Raw genomic sequence first — 13925 nt, 5'->3', positions numbered from 1 at the left:
TGTGAAGATCTGTTAAGGGGCAAACGTTTTTTTTGGGGGGTAGGGAGTGTTCAGAAAATTGCTGGACCTAATGTTAAGTCCCATACAGAAACGTCTGTTCCACCTTCAGCAAAAACTGCTGTATGGATTTTCACCCAGCCTGGTCGCAATCTCTATCCTTTGTGGTTTGTTGACCATACATTGAGCCATTTTTGTTGGAAAAAACAAAGATCTAGGGGCCAAATAAGGTTAAAAAATGTTTTATGGTAGACATTGTGACAGTTGGACTACCATATTGGATTTGCCCAATTTGTCAAACAAAAATTGAAAAAATAAAGGACACTGATTTGACGAGGGATTTTTTTACCCAGTCTGGGTTCGGAGTCCCAGGTAGAGTCCATAGACCAGAGCAATGTGATTGCAAGGATGCAACTACATTTTTTTTATTGCTACTGCCATTACAGTATACGAAAGCACTATTTCTTTTGTCCAGGAAAGAAAAATGCAGGGAGGCACAATGGGAAGGCAAACCATTTCCTGATTGCAGGAAGGATGTTGGAAGGGGTCCAGATGACTTGTACTGTGGCAAACATTTAAAAAAGCCCCTTTTGTGTCATGAGGTTTGTAGACCCAGGCACAGATCTCAAGCCAGCATTTTGTGTTTTGTCCGCCGAGCCTAGTTCCAGTAAATTTTAATTTCTTGAGTGCCCCTTTGTGAAAATGTAAATATTTACTGTGGGAACCCTCCTTGTTCTATCCAGTACTCCACTTTCCTCCTTGCTCGATTTGGTACTCTTGGTTTGTAGATGTTTTCTCTATATACTGGATGTTGGTTTCCATGAGTATGGCTTGATGTCCGGTTTACGAACATTTGAGTCAGGCTTGATCTTTCTATATTACAGGACGTGCCCCACTACACCATGCCACAGAAACATTTAAGACTTGTTTTAATTCTGTATGGCCATCCTTAGTATTTTTATTTATATGAGTTGGGATGGGTCTACACATCACTGTTGTGTGGCTTTAGATGGAGTCTAAACTGCACCTTTGCCAGTGCTGGTAAATAGCACTTTAGCACAGCAGGAAATCTTGGCTTTTTTAGGAGGTCTAAAGCTCAGAGTCATGTAGTCAAACGTTGGTACTTGTAGGTAAAAACTGCCTAAGATGTCCTGATGCTAAATCTTACAACAACCTTGTTATGAACAGTACTTATACAGATTGCATGGTAGCTTCCCGGTTTAAGCAGCTTTTACATGCTCAGCCATTGAACATGGATATCATGGCTTGCTGGCCATCAACAGGATACAGTACATTAGCTAAGATCCTTAAACCACGGATCGCCCTCTTTAAGACTCTGGCACCTACCAGGGTTGTATTCTGGGCAGTCAATTTACTCCTCTGCCAGCCTCTGGTGATGCAGAAGTCAGCAGTCCGACTTCTCCTCCACCTCCTACATTGGCTTTTAGTGGCCGGCAGATCTAATTCAAGGTACTCGTGCATTGGGCTGCCCGCAGCGTACGGCCCATCTTCCTGCAGACATCGGTCCCCCAGCTGCAGGAATCATCGAACAGGCGGTGCCACTTCCTTTGTGCAGATCTCCAAGCTTTGTAACGCTATTGTGATGCAAGAGAGGAAACTGGAAGACTATCTTGGATTCCAGAAAGCGTTAATTCCAGTCTCTGTATCTCATAAACTTGACTTTGAAAGTAGTTTCCCCCTCTAGAAGACTGAAGAGGATGTGAAAATCCGTAATGGATAATAATGCACCATCCTGGCCTTATTCTACGAAGCCTACAACTTGATAACTTGTATATAGTAGATAATGCATAGGAGATATATTTTAGTTCATTTCTGCATCGTATCGTCCATCACTTGGTAGGCCTTAATCGACACAGCTTGGTATTACCTCTTACCAGTCTTCTCTAAGTCTTTAAAAACCTGTGTTTTGCTTGCCTTTTGGCATCACTCATAAGCTTCCACAGCTTGAACGATGAGTCCAAACATGTCAGACTTTATAAATGTTGTTTCGTAGAATGTAAACGGTATAACATTCCTGTCAAACAAAAGAAAAATAAATCTTTCTTCTAAGAAGTTTCCAGGCTTGTGTAATTTTTCTTCCGGAAATTAACATGAAAAAACTTGGTAATAGAAAAATGGCAAGAAACTGCGGTCTGGGATGAAAAAACATAGCTACTTGCCTAAATCTCCTGGAGTTAGTATCCTAATAAATGAACAAAAAAGAGCAAAAACTGCTTCCGAAAAAGGATAAAGGAGGTAGCGGGATTAAGCAGAAAGTTGAGAACTGCAAAATGGAAAGATTGTTTAATGAACAGACGTATATACATCCTGAAGAAACTTGAGAGAAGCTAGAAGATTATGTGACCAACATGACCCACTATGTTCGTGTGAACAACAGCGAAAGAAGAAGAAATGGGGCGGTGTTGTAAAACATTGAAGACATGTTTGGCTTGCCATGCAGTAGGAGGATTTGCTACAACTAAATATTGTTGAATATGTAGGGCCACACGGCACTACTAGCAGAGAACTAATCTCCCTTATTATTATTATTTTTTTTACTAAAAATATTCGCGATGCGAGCTTCATAATTTTTTTTTTAATGGGTAAAACGCACTTTTACTATCTCACCAAACTGGAATTAGCGTCAAAGTTTCTTTCTAGACGGACACAACCGCTACAGTGAAACTGCAGCCTTCCCAAAGAAAAGGAGCCGGTGTTAGATTTTCGTGTACCTAATTTAGGAATTAACTGACCATTAAAAGAAAAGTTCAGAGGTCCCTACTGAAAAAGAAAATGAATCAACACTGAAAGCATGTTTATATTTCCTCCTTATATACACATTAACGTTCTATTTGCTTTTTAACTGTACAAATAGTTTCATGGCGTTCCCCTTGGGGTATACGTTTTGTTCATGCTTTGTCATTTTGAAAAAATATCATAGGCTCATGTGAGCTAGAGAAAAATTGGCCAGGTGGTGTTTAATGATTTCACTTCCCCTGACACTTTTACAGGCAGGAGGAGCGTTGTGTTCTGTTCAGTCCCCGGCAGTGAGCAGTTTATTAGTGCAGTATTTCTTTGTTTGGTCATGTTGCAGTGCTTTGTTAATACTGGCTCGTATTTATGGTTTCACAGGTTGCTAGAAATAGCGCACTCTAGATTTGCAAAATGATCGACTTACTCTAAAGTATTGGTGACGTTTTGTAAAGTCATGTGGCATCATGAATTATTAATACACGGTATACAATCCGACTCCGCAGGATGGGTTGAGAAGAAAGATGGTGAGGCGGAAGAATGTATGCAAGGACACATGTATAATGACACGTATCCTTTTGTTGCAAAGGGTCTCTTATTGTGAATTTAATAAAAAAAATACAAGGGTGGATCTTAGCATCTTTGGTTCAGGGGCATGGGATGAAAGCACGCGCTTCTTCTATTGGTATATTTTGGGTTTGGAGAACGTGTTCAGTCTCTAGGTGAGTTTTAAGCAATCCTACGGATGGCCTATCGACCAAGGCATTGCTCACCCAGTATTCCAACTAAGACACATGCAGAACAGTCTTCGTATGCTGGATGCCTGAAGAGCATTAAGATATTACAGTGACAGCAAACATTAAAAGCACTCATCTATTATTCGTTGCCTTCGAACCATCAGGCAGAGGAAAATGCATTCAAAGGGACACCTACCGAAGTGGATTGTGGCATGCCATATGCTAATGTTATCACTTTAAGATAACGATTGCAAAGTACAAAAAGAGCAAATTCTACAAGGGCCAAGCCACTGTGGCTGGTTCCTAGGCAATATTCTGAAGACTTAAGTGACAGAATGAGGTTCCGCCCATTCCGCGGCTACATGCAATTTTAGGTATCACCTTACAGACAGAGCAAGCTGTCTGTTTGCGAAAATACCTATTGTCAGCTTACAGTGGGCTTGCATCCCACCCATTGGTTACCATTGATTTACTTTGTCACTCTCAATTGCTTCCTTTTTATTTGTTATCTTATGTAAACTTTCCTTCGTCTTTTGTTTGTCCTTCCCCAAGGACATGGAATCATTACTTGTATCCTTTGACTTGTTACTTTTAAAGAACGACTTTTTGTATTTTTAGTTAACCACAGCATGAGATCGTGCATGTGTTTTCCAGCTGTCTTGTTCTTGTACTTTTCTCCTCCACCGTGCTCCATGTTCCTCTCTCAATCGTGTGCTTCTCAGAGGACAGACCAATTGGCTTTGCCAATACTTGCTGTATTCTGATGCAAGACAAAATGCTAGTTCGGTTAAACAATCTCCGTGGCCTACTAAGGTAATCTGCCTCTCCACATTCAGTTACATCTTTATGCAAACCATGTGAATCTATAACCAATTAATTAAAAAGAAAAGAGAGGCTTCTTATATGTAACACTAGCCTTACAACTGCATACCTGTTATGGAGTTGCATGTGACCCATCCAATCGTTGTAAACGAAGGATGAGCTGACATGTCACTGCCTAATAAGAACATTTTAAGAGACATTAAAACATGGAAAAAATGGGTTTTAGTTGATTACAAGGTATTTAGTTGCAAACGTTTTTTCCATTCACTGTCCTTAAGATTGTTTGTCAACTATGGGTTTATTTCGAATTCAATCTGTAATTGGAATTAATATGAAAAGCATATGAATTCTTAAGTAACATCAAGCTGCAAAGAGTGTATTAGATGAAACATACAGAGATAGTGTTTTTATAGAGTAGGGAGTATAAATTCTCAATTACTAGAAGTGGTCCTGTTTAATAAGGAAACGAGCAGAATACATGCTGCTCAAATGAGAAATGCGAATGAGTGTCCTGTCTGGTGGGCCTTAGTTATGGAGTCCATCAGTTTGACTCTGTTTTCCAACATACCCATGCCAAGGCAATTTTGACAGGGATAAGCTGAGGCGCACATGAGTTCTATGAGATACAAATCAGTCCTTGTGGCAGCTATTCTGACCATGCTCCATGATTTTAGACTGCCAGACTCCGAAAAATTCCAGATCGGTGCACGGTGAGTGCCCAAACTCTGAAATCGATATGAGGCGCTACATATGATCGAAGAGCATGTGTATATTCTGGTGGCATATCATAACCCATAGGCTGACATCATCTTAATGCAAAATGTATCTGCTTGGAAAATTGTTGACTATGCTGAGACCAGAATAAATAAAAGATATAGAAAAAAGTGATGGATGGAATTCTTGAATTAATATCAGCCAATGGCAATTACTCTGCCTGCATTCCAGTCCATCGTTCTTTTGCACTCCTTGTCATCTCATTTTTGATCCAGCTATGTACAAATAAGATGTGACCCTGCTCCAATTGGAACAATCCAGCCCAAACTGCCAAGCCAGTTCCTCCCTGAACTGGAACACAAGCAAACCAGGTCTGGTTTTGCCCTAGTTATGGGCTCATCGGCCAGGCACAACTTGGTTCCAGTGACACAGTGAGCATGTCTGGAAATACCCGTCCCACTTAGAGCGACAAACTAAAGTATAAAAAAAAGTGATGGATGGAATGCTGAGACAAGAATCAGTCAATAAACAGCAAGTCTAGATGGTATAAAGTCATTTCATTAATTCTCATCACCTGCTAAAATACAAGTTATTCATATTGTACCTCATAAAGTAACCAATTATCTGATAGAGAAATCTAGCTGCAGATTTCTTACCTTAGAATATTCCACAGGCATCAGGCTGGATCTGGAAATTGTCAAGCAGTACCCCTGTGCACCGGTAGGTGGTGTCGTTTGGCTCTGCGTCACTCGTCGTCTGCGCCAGAAGTGATGTGTACAGTGCCTATATAGGTGTCACCCCAGCATGCTGCCCGCAGTTCTTTTCTTTCCGCGCCAGTCAGCGAAGATCTGGCAGAGCCAGTCACTTTTTGACTGAGTTTTTTAAATGTTTTGTCAAAGTATTTTTGAGATTAATTTCTCCTGGGGTACTTGGGGATCTTCAAATAAACCAAAGATTTTCAAACCCTGTGTTGCCTGTCACCTGAAAATGTCTGTGAAAGACCCACACTTGGTTTATTAGTGCTGCTGGGAGCAGACCTCAACTCAAAGACCTATGAGGACTGCTGCACCATGAGTCCCAAAGCACTGAATCCTTGAAGCCTTTTGCCACCCGATGTCGAACAAACCCTTGAGCCAGAGTGACCCCTGCCCAGCTCAAGGAGTTTTATGAGGGCTTGCACCTCAAATTCAGGTGGCCTGACCACTCCGGAGCATCTTCGGGCCCCATGGATCAGGGGGAACCCCTACTGGATTTCCGCTGGTTGGTTCGCTCCTGGCATCAGTTGAGCTCCATGTATCTGGTGTCAGATCCAGAATTACTCCACACGCGAGACCGCAACCTTCCTTGGAGTCTACTCCAGTGCTGTTGTGCCCAACACAGGCAAGGCCCGCAGCAACGCCAACCCAGTCATCATTCTCGACTCCGATATGGAGCCGGATTCACATCGCTCGACGTAGACTCTTGTGGCTGCCGGTACCTTGCCGTCCGAGTCTGAGCCAGTACCTTTTACTTTCGACTTGCCTGAAGAAGGAGACGAATGGAAGGGGTTTGAGGATCCTTATTCATTCAATCACTGCCTAGATGAACCAGAGGACAATTGCTATGATAAACTGGTGATGCCACTTGGTTAGACACCTCCCGGGACATTGGCTTGGTCTTTCCTCCTACTGTGGCAAATGAGGAATGGTGGTGCGCAGGGCGGCTGAGGTCCTGGACCTTCAGCTTCCCTTGGCGGCAGTCAAGACAAACATCTTGACGTAGGTGCTTTAGCCTGGAGTTGCCCCTCTGAACCTCTACTCCCATTTAATGAAGCCCGTATGAATGGTTTGCTTCGGGCCTGGTCCAAGCCCTGCACAGGGGCTACGGTGCACAGGACAATTGCCTGCTACCTGCGGATTACTGTGGGCTCCGAGCATTTTCAGTTCACTGTGCTGCCCTTTGCCCTTGCCAGTGCCCCTCAGGTGTTCACCAATGTGATGGTGTTTACTGCACATCTGCGGAGGTCAGTGGTAAAAGTCTTCCCCCAACTCTAAGATTGGCTGTTGAAGATGGGCTCATCTCAGGCAGTTGTCTCCCAACTCCAGACTCCCAGGGACCTCAGTTTCCTCACCCTGTACCTCATCCCGTAGAGCATGGCGGTCCAAGCCTTCAACTCCAGGATCAACCCTGGTACGTTCCCTGCCACTCCACCTGATAGCCAATATAAAAGGCTGGATACCTTTGGCAAGAGAATGTTCTTATCCACCCGCCTAGCACCGTGATCGGTGAACACTGCGTGCCTTTTGGACCGATACACTCCTCTTGCATGGGATTTGTTGTGCAAGTGCTGCCTATTGTCTCAGAGGAGGCCCAAGCCATACTCTCAGACGGGCAAGATGCATCAAAATTCACCATGAGATGTGGACTGGACATGGCCGATTCACTGGGCAGAGCGTTTGCATTGTTGGTGGCCCTTTGATGTCATGCCTCATTGAGGACTCCTGGCCTTTGCGGGGATGTCCAAGCTTCCCTTGTGCACATGCCCCTTGATGGCACTCGCCTTCTTAGTGATAAGGCAGACACAGTGCAGGAGCACTCTAAAAACAGCAGAAGCTACGGCCAGGCCTTTAAGCCTCTCCATGGCCCGACTAACCCTGGTCTGCCTTTCACTCCTTCTGTGGCTATGGCGGAGCTACCAGTCCTGTCCTTTCCTTCCCAGTCACCAAGTTAGACAGGCTTCCCAACCTTATTGTAGCCATAGACTCGGTTCTCACAAACCATGTGGGAACACCAGCCCAAGGTCTGGTAAGTTGGCCCCATCCTCAGAGCAGCTGCAGCCTCAAAAACACTTTAGTTCGCCTTATACCAACACAGGCATCTGGTGAAGGGCAGGATCCGCCATCACCTGCCGTTCCAGCAGAGCATAGCATCAGACAAGTAGGTTCTACAAATTGTCCAGAGGGGCTCCTCCATCCCCTTTCTTGAAACCCCCAGGCCCCCCACTTATGACAGGCTGATGGAGGACCATCTATCCTAGTTATGTCAGGGAATGTTGGCTATTTTCGCCAAAGGAGCCATCAAAAGGGTGCTTGTATCAGAAGTAGGTCATAGTTGCTATTCTGGCTACTTTCCTGTGCCCAAAAAGGACGGAGATCTCCATCCTGTGCTAGAAATGTCCTTTCTCCATGTCTTCTTGAAGAAGGAAAATTAAAAATGCTCACATTAGCTCAGGTCCTGTCTGCCCTGGAAACTAGATGGTGGCCTTGAGCTTGTTGGACGCTTATTTCTACATCACCATCCTGCCTGCCCAGAGACGTTACCTGCGGATTACTGTGGGCTCCGAGCATTTTCAGTTCACTGTGCTGCCCTTTGCCCTTGCCAGTGCCCCATAGGTGTTCACCAATGTGATGGTGTTTACTGCACATCTGCGTAGGTCAGTGGTTACAGTCTTCCCCTAACTCTAAGATTGGCTGTTGAAGATGGGCTCATCCCAGGCGGTTGTCTCCCAACTCCAGACTATGGCAGTCCTCTTACATTCATTGTGCTTCACTATCAACGTACCAAAGTCACACCTGACACTCTGAGATGCTCCCTTACATCTGAGCTGTTCTGGACACAGTGTAGTTTCAGGTCTATCCTTCTGAGTGGCGAGTCCAAGATATTCAGGCTATGATTCTGATGTTTCTGCCTGTATCCTCGATTTCGAAAAGACTGACTCTGAGGCTGTTGGGCCTCATGGCCTCCTGCATCCTGCTAGTGACACATGCCTGCAGTGGGACCTGAGGTTCCAGTGGGCACAGCATCAGGAAAATCTTTCTGACCTGGTCCTGCTCTTGGCAGGAACTGCAAAAGACCTGCATTGGTAGCTGAGGAATCGCAGTTGGTTCAGTGGCAGACTCCTCTCCCTTCCCCAACGGAGTTGACTGTAACAACAGATGTGTCACTCCTGAGATGGAGTGGCTATGTGGGAGAGGTGGAGATCAGGTGATTCTGGTCTCTGGCGGAGTCCGGGCTCCACAACAACCTGTTCGGGCGATTCGATTGGCATGGATAGCCTTTTTCCTTTGATATTTCTGCATCCTTAGCCCAAGTTCTATTGTTTGTTCATTTGCTGGCCCAGCAAGGTTCCACCATTTATGCATTCTTGTGTTTGCCAGATTAACCTTTTTTGTTTAAAAAGTCATTGGTTGTGACTAGGTTCTTTAGAGGTCTTCAGCATATGTTCCCTCCCAGGCCATTCATCATGCCCCAATGGGTTCTTAACCTGGTCCTGGTCTTTCTTATGTGCACCCCTTCGAGCCGCTACACAACTGCACACTTCATCAAGATGGCTTTTCATTAGCCAGGAGGGCCCACGAACTGTAGGCACTATGTGCACCCTCCTTATGCAACACTTTACAGAGACAGGCTGGTTCTGCGAACCCATGCTGCATCCTTTCTGAAGGTTGTGACACTTTTCATGTAGGCCAAAAATATCACTTTGCATACCGTCTTTGCTTTGCCTCATCCTTCCAAAGAGGAGGAGAGGCTCCACCTTCTGGGCCCAAAAGACCATTGTAATTCTACCTTGATCATGCAAAAGAGCTCCAGGTGGACATTGAACTTTTTGTAGTGTATGTCAGACGAAGAAAGGTAAAGCAGTGCAGAAATGGTCCACCTCACAATAGATAGTGCTCTGCATAAAGATATGCTATGCATTGGCCAAAAAACAACCCCATGAGAGCTTGCATGCTGATTCTACCAAAGCCAAGACTGTGAACACTGCGTTTGCTTGTGGAGCCCCTGTTTTGGACATTTTTCAGGCAGCAACGTGGGTGTTCTTGCATACGTTGATAAAACATTATTTCCTGGATGGTCAGGTCCGTCGTGATAAATGTTTTGCCCGTTCTGTCCTTCTGGACCTTCTGGTCTGATATGTTTCGCAGACCCCCTTCTGGGGAGCTATTGCTTGGATATCAATTTTAAAGTAGGGTTTACTAACTGCTCTCCAACCCACACATTTTAACTGTACCTTTGGCACCTTCAAAGTTAAGATCTTTTAGGATTTTTGTCCTTGTCTCTAGATTGACCCCTTCAGCTACCTCCTTTCTGTGTGTTGCAAAGAACCTTACACTACATTTTCACACCTAAAAATCTCAACATTTGGCAAACTACTCCATCGTGTAATTTCTTTTATCCTCCACTTTTTTACTTGACTTTCCCCATCTAACTTTGACTCCTCCATAAATACAGATACTGTGATATATTGATGTTTATTAGCATGTCATGTATGTCTATGTGGCAGTCCATTAATACTTGATCACATATTCCCTCTCTGTGGTACCTTTCTTTCGTTTTATTTTACAAGGGTGCCACCTTTTTATTACTATGTACAGTGTGTGTGTTGCAAGAGCTGTTCAAACTCGTTAAATATAAACAAAATAGAAATTCTTCAGTTATTACAATCCCCCCACAAGTAAAGAGTTCTAATGCACAGAAGCACTTGGTGCAATCAAGCAAATGTTCGTGAACAGAAGGCATTATTTACAGTGCAAAATATAAAGTAGTTGCAATATTACAAAAAACTGTAGTAGAGACTCATGATTCTCCGCTCATTCAGTCTACTCCACCTCGCAAACCCTACAGCCTTTGTCAAAAAGGCCCATGCTAAATTTTCTAAGTGTGCTCCCCTCCTACGTGGCGAGCCGACTGTGTGTTACCAACCATTTGGCCATCTCTCATGCAACAGACAGAAGATGAAAAGTCAGAGAAACCAATGAGTTGACAAACATCTAGTTGCCCCACTGAGATAAATGAACACTTTCTAGATACTACTCACCTCTCAAGCTGCCATGTGGGATACACTTGAAATGATATGTATTGAATAGCATGGATTTAAAACTGTTAAGGCGCTTCACAGATAAAAAGTAAACCTTTTAAATAGTTCCATTGTTTCCAGACCCTTCTGGGGATATTCTGTGACCATGTAATAGATGTCCAGGGTACCTTACATGCTAGCCAAGTGATGTCTTCCATGAATAATGCAGTAAATATACACTGATTGGACTCGGTAACCCTCAGAATCTAGGTCTAATTCCAGAATGATTCTGTCAGGATGACATATTGGTACCAAACGATTTAGAAAACCAACTTTTTTGATAAGGGGCTGGATTCCTTATAATAAAAGTTGGTTTTCTAAATCTTTTTTTGGTGTTAATACATCTTCCAGACAGAATCATTCTTGAATTTTTATAGGAGTAATATGATGACAGCTCTTGTGCCAAGCTCAGCCAGCTGCTACCTACATTTTTCAAAATTATCAGTTCAGACAGTGTGAGCTCCTTGCGAATAGTTTTTTTTCACGGTGTGTCTCGCCTTCCCCCACCTTGAAGCAATGTGCTAGACTATAGCCTATCACTTTATCTTTTTTAGCTGGTAATGAATGCTCTCTTTTTGTGGACACATAACAGTGAATACTAGATTCTGTTGGCTGTATTTGTGCTGGTCGTATGACTTAAGCTAAGAATTTGATTTATAGATTTTAGTTTCAAATTCCATTACATTTACAGAGCATTTTAAAACTTTCGATTTTGCTTTTTATGTATTGTTGGAAATGGGATCCCAGGCTGGCCAGGGCTCTCGCCAAAGTCAGTCAGAGACCACCACTCCCAAGTCAGGGCAAGGGAGTTACACGCCAAGATAACCCCTGCTCACCCTCTAGGTAACGTGGCGCGAGCAGCAAGGCTAAACTTGGAGGCGATGTAAGTTAAGTATTTGCGCACGCACCCCAGCAACAACACCCAGGACTCACCACAAAGGAAACTCCACACAAGGTTATATAAAAATAGCCTTTGTATTACACCAAAACACATTAGATAAAACACACACTTTACAATGTGCCAGAGGCACGGGCAGAATTTACAGGGGATATGTACAAGACAGGGCCACCTGGACCACTGTCCGGAATCAGAAGTAGCACTTTCAGAAATAGCACTTAGAAGGTAAAATATAAATTTACTTTAGCACAAAATATAACACAACCAGTAACTACTGGTAACCAGGATCTCACTAGCACCACCTGTACTAGGGAGAAAACAACCACCTACACATCACAATACCTGTAGGGGTGTAAGAACATAACACATGATGCAATGGATAACATTCATTCAGAGGTGTAAGGAGGAAAACACATGATGCATTAACAATACATTCAGAGGTGTAAAAACAATAATAATTGCGCCAAACTCACATTAGTCACCACCTGTGACTGTCCCTAGGCCAACTGGCCTCTCTGGGGCTAGGACGCCCTGTGTCCAGTGTCCTAAACGTGGCAGCTGCCCACGAAGTGCTGGGCAGCTGTGTGGCAATTGATGGGGCCAACGTGGGAGCCTCTCTAGGCTCTGCCCAACTGACTGTCTCCTGAGCCTCTCTGGGCTCGTGAAATAAATGACCCCTGAGCCTCTCTGGCTCGCAAAACAATCTGGCGCCTCGAGCCTTCTCTCCGGGCTCTACCCCACATAGACAGGCACTCACGACCTCGGTGCTCAAAAACAACAAGGGGGGGCGCCTGAGCCCCTCGTGGGCTCTCGAAAAATGCCCCCTTGAGCCTTTCAGGCTCAACACAAAGTGCGCCGTGTCTAGAGCCTCTCCGGGCTCAACAAACACGTGGGGCGCCTTGGGTGGGAGTCCCCCCCTCTGGGGGACTCGAGAGCACTGGCACGTCGTTGGAGTCCCCCTCCTGGGGACTCGGGAATCACTTGAGGCCCCACGGGCCTCTCTGCACAAGTGACTCGCTTCTGGAGGGGAGGGGCGGGCACTCACCGGTCTCTGGTGCTGCAGCTCTTCTCCCCGAGGCTGTTCCTCGGCTGGGTGCGGCGGGCGAGGCTCCTACTCTCTGGGGCCTCGCTGGAGGCAGGACAGCTGCTGCAGGCCTCTTCACGTTCTCCCCGGGGCTCTCCCTTCTCATGGGAGCCCCGGCATGCAGCTTCCGGCTTCCTCACTCTCCAGGCAGATCCCGGGCCGGCAGCCAATCAGAGCGCGGCCCGGGGAACTCCGTCAGCTTCCTGGTGTCCCGCTCGTCCCGCCCCCGGCCTGCCTGACTTCCGGCCGGGCGGCGGCGGCGATCCTGACCACGAAAAATACAGCAAGGTGCAGGGCAACGCCGGGTGGGCACCGGCTGAAGCACACAGAGCGCTCCCAAGCGCCAAATACGGGCACAGCGCTTCCAGGCGCTCCAGGTCAATATAAAGCGCTCTCAAGCGCTAGTGGGCACAAACCACAGCGCTCCCAGCGCTAGGACGAAATAAAGCGCTCTCAAGCGCTAGAGGGAAAAGCCAAGCGCTCCTAGCGCTATAAATCAGGAAAGGACCCAGCAAAAGTCCTTGTAGGCAGGTAAGGGGCAAAGCTGGGCCCAGAGCCAGCACACTGGGTCTCCAGGCAGGGAGACACCCCAAGTGGCGGTCCTCTGGCCCAGCAGCCGCAGCAACAGCCCCCTCTGGATCCTGGAAGAGAACAACATCTGTGGGGACACAGCCCCATTTTTATACACCATTTCTCTTTGTCTGAAGGTGCAGGGTGGGGGCGGAACCAGTCGCAGCTGGTTCTTGAGTACTCTGTTTACCTCAACCACCCTCTCTATTCACTGGCAGGGCTTGGGTCATTAGATGCACCACAGGGGGGCGGAGCCCGCATTGTGTGGGGAAAACCCAGCCCATCCAGGACACAGGTACACTCCTCCCACACATCACTCATGCTAATCTCCCACTCACCACCGGGCAGACTCATCCAGACTTCCTGGAGCCTGGCATGCCAGCCAGCTCCAGCCAATCACACGCCAGCACCCTCACTGCACACATATCTCAATGTCCAGAAGTAGCACTTCCCTTCTAGACACATACATGCTGCATACACCATCTCGCAGCATTCACTCTCACGAGTTCACACATA

General features: G+C 45.7%; 1 protein-coding gene across 1 annotated transcript in view; it reads left to right on the top strand.

The window, feature by feature from the left end:
• DAGLA (diacylglycerol lipase alpha) overlaps positions 1 to 13925 on the top strand; it is a 294459-nt gene that overhangs the window by 73621 nt on the left and 206913 nt on the right. The gene's annotated exons all lie outside the window — the stretch shown is intronic.

This window comes from Lissotriton helveticus, chromosome 3_1, assembly GCF_964261635.1.
Source record: "Lissotriton helveticus chromosome 3_1, aLisHel1.1, whole genome shotgun sequence".
Classification (NCBI taxonomy): Eukaryota; Metazoa; Chordata; class Amphibia; order Caudata; family Salamandridae; genus Lissotriton; species Lissotriton helveticus.
Note: the sequence above shows the minus strand (reverse complement) of the source record. Positions and strands in the feature narration are given on the sequence as shown.